We start from the raw sequence: 7,649 nt of genomic DNA on the forward strand, positions 1-7,649 counted from the left end.
AGAACTCTTTGACGTGCTGGGGTTCGAGCCCAGGTCCTGGGGCGTGCCTGACAAGTGCTCTCCCTGCCTCACAGGCACAGTCCTAGTCTAGAGCTCTTGACTGCAGCTGCAGCAAGACAGACTCACACAGCCCTCTGTGTCTGGACTCAGCATTAGTTCAGCTCCTCTATGTCCCCAGAGATGTGGTTCCTAGCTGATTCTCCACTGTCCCTCTGCAAAGTCTGTTTTGTCTGAGTCCACACATACAGTCCCTCAGCCCCCAAGACAGGCTCTCATGGCCTCACTTCAGTCTTCTCTCCGTCAACCCAGAAGAGAAAAGAGATTGTCTTCCTCTTCCTGCTGAGGCCCTGGTGTTGTTCCGTGACCCACAGAGCACATGCCCGGCTGAGTGCTCACTGTAACCTTGAAGATGGGACTGGCTCCAGCCCATGGGCCCAACTCAAGCAGCAATCTAGCTGAGTTGGTAAATCCCCCAGTGGAATGTCTCATGGGTTCTGTGAGCAGACAAAGGGGTGAATGGACTTTGAGGAAGCGACCCACAACTGTGTGTGTGACAGTGGTGATTACTTGAACTATAAATTTTACCCAGTGACTGTGTACTTTGTAAGTTTTACATTGTAGTTTTTTTCTCACTTATCTCCCTGCCTCTAACCCTCAAAGTGGGCATACAGAAGCAAACCATATGCATCTTACCTTTGTCAACCACCTGTTTTACATGTAAGAATCCAGGAACTTGCAAGGAAAAACAGGGGAGGCGGTGTGTGTCCAGGGAAGTAGAGTAGGTTACCTGGGGAAGCCATGAGTATGTTTCGGGTGGTGCAGACCTTGCATTAGGGCACATTTGAGCAGACTCCCAAGAGAATGTGCTGAAGAGGAAAGCCTGCTGGAGAGATGGATTCAGGGGCTCACTCTGTGAAAATCAGAGCTGACTTGGCAAGACTGAGGCCCCAGAGTGGGCAAGAGAGGGCGGGGGTGGGGGTGCAGTGAGAGGAAGGAAGATTAGTAGACTTAGATAAAGACAGAAACCCACCCTTCCCACAGAAAGCAGGCTGGGATGACAGAAGTTGTTTGTTTTTAAACAGCTGTGACTGCCTTATGAGGGTCCATGGCCCAGCTGCTGATGGGCTGCACTTTCCTGTACCCATGTGTTTCAGCTATTTATTGTCTCTTACAGCCTCCATTAGCCAACAAAGGCCCAGGACTCTGCAGCACATAAACAGCAGCTTAGTGTTGAGCACTGGCAGTGAGCCAGCTCCTTTTGGGGCGAAGATTCCAGAAGCATTGTGGTGTCTGTTTTCTTGGAGGCTACAGGATCTGATTTTCTTTCTTCTGCTAGATGCCTCCTTTTTTAATATTTCGTCATATGTGTTCATGTATAGTTTGTAGGTATCCAAAGAGGTCATCAGCTTCACCTTTCAGGGTTTTGATTCTGACTTTGGTAATTTGAATGGAAGGTACTGAAACCCCATCAGTAATTCACTGGGGACACCCTTGATGTCTACATTAAGGTTTGGCTCTTGAAAAAAAAGGTTCTTCTAACTCCAGGTTAAAATGTTCATCTGCCTCCTTGCCACCTCCACCGCGGTGTCTTTCATCCCAAGGTTAAGGTCTGACAATTTCCTGACCTCCTGACCACCCCCATGCACACCACGCACACCTTGAAGTCCACCTCCAGCCCAGTCCCCAGGCTTCCTAGTCTGTCAGCGTGTCCTTCTCTTAGCTGTTCAAGTTAGAAACCTAGAAGTCATTCTTGTTTCATCCTCCCCCACCTCCACAACCCCTCTGTCAGCAGATCCCTTCAATTCCACCCCCAAACACACCTGGAATCTCTCCACGGCCACTACCATGTAGATCATTCTCTGAATGACACAGATCTGCTGCTGCTACTACTGGGCCTTCTGCAAAACATACTCCCCACATCTGCAAAACTGATCCTGGGATTTGGATGTCCATCATTCTGCCTGCTACTGCCACCATTATTTTTAATATTTTTTCTTTTTAGGTGTGATTGAACACAATGCTTTTATTTTATTTACTTATTTTTATGTGCTGCAGAGGATCAAACCCAGGGCCTCACATGTGCTAGATGAGCACTACCGCTGAGCCACAACCCCAGCCCAGCCACCACTTATAATTGAAGAATTTCAGTGTCCTAGCAATGAACCCAGAGGATGTGTTAGTCCCCTGTATCTCAGTCTGGCTGGGCACAAATCAAGAGCCACTCAAGCAGGAACAAACTTTATTTCCCAACTCCTCCGGACGCCACCCACACGGCCCTCTCAGGAACACCACACACCAACCGGAACTCCCTCCACTGGAACTTCCCCAACCAACACAAACTCCCCAGGAATCCCCGTGAGAACTCCACAAAGTAGCGGGCATCCCAGGCGGACAGCAGCGGTCTATATACAACTGAATACACAGCTTAACTGAACCATCATCATTTCAATGGCTCCCCAGCATCACCTGTCAACCACTCCCTTCTGGCAAAATGCCATGCATCATTCCCACTCGGCTGTGGCTCTCAGCATCTCCCCCCTTCTGTTTAATTAAACACCAAGCATGTGGCTTAGGGACCGTGCCTGTCTTAGGTTGTCCAATACTACATATGGTTCTTACCCGTCATCGGATGAGCTGACCTCAACGTGTCAGCCTCCTGTCTTAGGTTGGTACCATTGCAATTAGATCTTACCCGTCATTGACTACTGGTCCAGCATACAGCCATAATTGTGGATAGGCCTTTGCACCAGTGTGGGGGGGGGTGAGGTTCTTTGCCTCATCTCTGTTGGCCCCCAAATTTGGCCTTTGTACCCGTGGGGGGGTGAGGTTCTTTGCCTCACCTCTGTTGGCCCCCAAATTTGGCCTTTGCAAGCAGAAGGGAGGAGGATGCAAAATGCCACGACACCAAGCCAAATGACGGCTCTTTTGGAAAAATTGTACCACGATGACACCATCAGCAAAGATACTCCAGCACTACCACAATTCGCTGCACCAACAGAGAGTTCACAATTCATACAAGTGATACATAGTCCAGGCAAGTTATGCAAGCAGTTCAAAGCAGAGGAATCTATTAATATGTCCATTTCCTCCCAAAGTAAATCGACTCATTGATTGAGCATCACTTGTTGAGTTACATTATTCATTGATGCATCAGTTTATACAGTTTGTTGTGATAGCTATTGCAGAAGCTGTAGTTTGATTTTATCTTTGTCTTCACCGGCACTGGGATGAAGATAGGAATTCTGGCAATGATGGCTAAAAAAAAAAAATATGTAACATTCCAGCAGGCACTAAGAAAACAATTTTCTGAACAATTTACATTATCCTGAACAGAATTATTAAATATAATGAAAAGGAAAGGTGAAAGTAAACAAACAGATCTGTTAACCTCCTTTTTTGTTCACATATTAAAACAATCCTCAACAGCTGTTTACCCAATTTAAATTACACCATTTAAATCACATGAATAATAAAAAATATTTGGATCCATTTTTTCATGAGCGCTCATCATATATGATATATGGACATACGTACATTCAAACATATAACACAAAACACAAGTGTGCACACATAATATAATACATACAACACATAACATTATAGTAAAGGCCTTATAACTTTTTACAGGTGAAATCTCCATTGCAATGTTTAAAAACTCTATAGTCAAAAAATAGAACTGATCAGCAAAACATTAACCTAGGTCTGTATGAGCTCAAAAAACAAAATAGAACTTCATGATATGGCAAAGGGCAATAATAAAATAGATATTGAAAAAAGCATCCTGGTTCTGTTGCAGATGTAAGAATAGCCAAACTGGAGTTTTGGATATCAGTTGTTATGGATTTGAGCCAAATCATCTTCTTTTTGGTCTGTAGAAATCGCTTTAGTTAATCTTTCTGGAATCCAAATCGGCTGCTGTTCTCCCTGTGGAAACACATAAACAGACCCCCGACTCCAGACAATCACTGGGTCAGGACCTTGGTTAATCTCTCTGGAATCCAAATCGGCTGCTGTTCTCCCTGTGGAAACACACAAACAGACCCCCGACTCCAGACAATTACTGGGTCAGGACCTTTCCATTGTCCTGTTAGAATATCCTTCCAAAGTACCTTGGGCTTATGTACATTTTTTGGACACATATGCCTTTCCGCAGCACTAAGTCCTGATGAATCCAAATTTAAAAAGTTTAGAGTAAAAAGGGTTATTTTAAGTTTATCTTTGGGGAATATATACCCCTTCCCAATTCCTTCTTTTTGCTTTAATAAGTACATTTTAATAGTTTGATGAGCTCTTTCAACTATGCCTTGTCCCTGTGGATTGTATGGGATTCCTGTTATATGAGTAATGCCAAATGTTGAGCAAAATTGTTTAAAAGAGGTAGAAGTATAACCAGGGGCATTATCTGTTTTTAACTGTTTTGGAACACCCACAGTGGCAAAATTTTGTAAGCAATGAGCTATAACATCTTTAGTTTTTTCTCCGGCATGAAGGGAGCCCATCAAAAATCCAGAAGAAGTATCAACTGTAACATGCAAATATTTTAATTTTCCAAATTCTGGCAAGTGTGTGACGTCCATCTGCCAAATATGGTTAGGTATCAATCCTCTAGGATTGACTCCAAGATTAACTTGTGGTAAAAAGGTCACACAATTTTGACATTGTTTTATTATTTGTCTAGCTTGTTCCTTAGTTATTTTAAAACGCTTTTGTAAAGTATTAGCATTGACATGGAACTTTTTATGAAAATTTATAGCTTCTTCTAGTGTAGAGAAAATATGTATGTCATGTGTAGTTTTATCTGCTAAATCATTGCCCAAACTAAGGGCTCCAGGCAATCCTGTATGTGCCCTGATATGTCCTATAAAGAATGGATCTTTTCTGTCCCAGATTAGACTTTGTATAGTGGAAAGCAAAGAGAAAACAGTAGAAGAAGGGGAAATCCTACCAGCATCTTCAAGAGATACTATAGCATTAACTACATACTGACTATCAGAAAATAAATTAAATACAGAATCTTTAAACATCACAAAAGCTTGTAAAACTGCATTAAGCTCTACCTTTTGAGCTGATTGTTTGGGTACTAAAAATGTAAAAGTTTGATCAGGGGTAACTACTGCTGCTGTACCATTATTTGACCCATCAGTGAATATATTTGGAGCATTCATGATAGGTGTTTTTCTTGTCATTTTTGGAAAAATTACAGGATGCAATGACCAAAAAGACAATAAAGGATTAGATGGTAAGTGGTTATCAAATGAAACATTAGATTTGCACATGATTATTGCCCAAGTATTTAACTCATTAGCTAACTCATCAATTTGATTCATAGTATATGGAGTAATAATTTTATTGGGAGAAATTCCAAACACTCCCTTTGCTGCTTTTATTCCTTTGAGTATTAATTGTCCTACAGCCTCAGGATACCTAGTAAGAATAGTGTTAGGAGAATAAGATAAATGTATCCATAATAATGGACCTTCTTGCCAAAATACTCCTGTAGGAATATTTTTTGTTGGTAGTACAATAAATAATAAAGGCAAACTTATATCAATTCTATCCAAATGCATATTTTCCATATATGTTTCAATGATTTTTAATGCCTTTCTTGCTTCAGGCGTTAACATTCGGGGTGAATTTGGATCTGATGGACCTTTTAGGATATCAAATAAAGGTCCCAACTCTCCTGTTGGTATACCTAAATAAGGCCTTATCCAATTTATGTCTCCTAATAACTTTTGAAAGTCATTAAGTGATTTGAGTTGATCTACTCGTATTTGAATTTTTGGTGGACGGACCATGGTTGAGGATAATAGAACTCCTAAATAATTAATTGGAAAATTTAATTGTACTTTATCTATTGCTATCTCTAGATTATAATTTTTTAATAAGTTTGTAAGTGTGGCATAACATTCTAGCAATGTGTTTTTATCTTTGTGTGCTAATAATACATCATCCATATAGTGAAATATTTGTAGTTCAGGATTTTGATTTCTAAGTGGCTGGATTACTTTGTTAACATAAATTTGACACATAGTTGGGCTGTTAGCCATCCCTTGAGGGAGTACTTTCCATTCATATCTCTGATCAGGACCTTCATGATTCAGTGCAGGGATAGTAAATGCAAAACGTGGACTATCCTCAGGATGAATTGGAATTGAAAAAAAACAATCTTTAATATCTATAGCTAAAACATACCAGGTTTTTGGCAAAGCAGACAGTTGGGGAATCCCTGATTGAGCAGGTCCCATAATAACCATCTCATTATTAATGGCTATTAAATCTTGCAATAATCTCCATTTACCAGATTTCTTTTTGATGGCAAAAATGGGAGTATTATGGGGAGATACAGAAGGTTGTATATGTCCCTCCGCTAATTGTTGTTTGACTAGGTCATGGGCTGCTTGTATCTTTTCTTCAGTCAGGGGCCACTGAGGAACCCACACTGGTCTTTCTGATTTCCAAGTAATTTTTATTGTCTCAGTGACCCCTCCTGAAAACCCAATCCATGTCTGTCTGTTCCTTGATCTATTTGTATTGGTGCTACTATACCTTGTTCTTGTTCTCCTAATCTTTTTTCTTTCCTAAAACCTTGCCTATCCCTAATAGTGGGCGCATTTGGATTGATGTTATTTGTTAATGTCAAACCTAATTGATCTAGGACATCTCGTCCCCATAAATTTATAGGAAGATGATCCAATACATATGGCTGTATAGTTCCTTCACATCCTTCAGGATCCTTCCAATCTAATACCATTGCACTTCTATGGGGATTAGTCGCCACTCCTAGGCCTCGAAGCATTTGAGTAGCTTGTTGTAATGGCCAATGTTTTGGCCATTCTTGACGAGAGATGATGCTAAGGTCTGCACCTGTATCCAGTAGCCCATTAAATTCATGTCCTTGAATATTTAGTTTTAGCATGGGGCGAGAATCTAAATTTAAAGAAAGCATAGCCCAATCTACACCCGTGGAGCCTAATCCCCTGGAACCTCTTTCTATAGTACGGCTGGAAAATTTATCATGTAGGCTGGGTATTGTTTTTTTTTTTAAGAGAGAGAGAGAGGGAGAGAGAGAGAGAGAGAATTTTAATATTTATATTTTTAGTATTTGGCGGAAACAACATCTTTGTTTGTATGTGGTGCTGAGGATCAAACCCGGGCCGCACGCATGCCAGGCGAGCGCGCTACCACTTGAGCCACATCCCCAGCCCTAGGCTGGGTATTATTAATAACTCTGCTATTCTACCTCCTGGTGAAATTACTGATATACCCCTTGGAGAACTGGCTATAATTTTTATTTCACCTTCATAATTGGGATCAATTACCCCAGGACTTATCATAAGTCCTTTTAGAGTAGAAGAATTGTGTCCAAATAATAAGCCTACTGTTCCTTGGGGGAAGAGGTCCTTTTACCCCTGTGGGAATGATTTGATCTCCCATCTCTGGAGTTTGTATTGCTCTGGCGGAGGCACAGATGTCCAACCCTGTGTTCCCTCTGGTTTGTCTGATGAGGGATCTAATGGATAATGTGTCCTGGGCACTACCCTGATGGTGTTGCTGGGTTCCTCCATTGCCCCGTATATTTGTGGTCGTGGGCCCCGAAGCATTGGGCCCCCCTGTCCGTTTTTTGGCAATGGAGCCCAATGCTTTTC

The sequence above is a fragment of the Marmota marmota genome, unplaced genomic scaffold, assembly GCF_001458135.2.
Source record: "Marmota marmota marmota unplaced genomic scaffold, marMar, whole genome shotgun sequence".
Classification (NCBI taxonomy): Eukaryota; Metazoa; Chordata; class Mammalia; order Rodentia; family Sciuridae; genus Marmota; species Marmota marmota.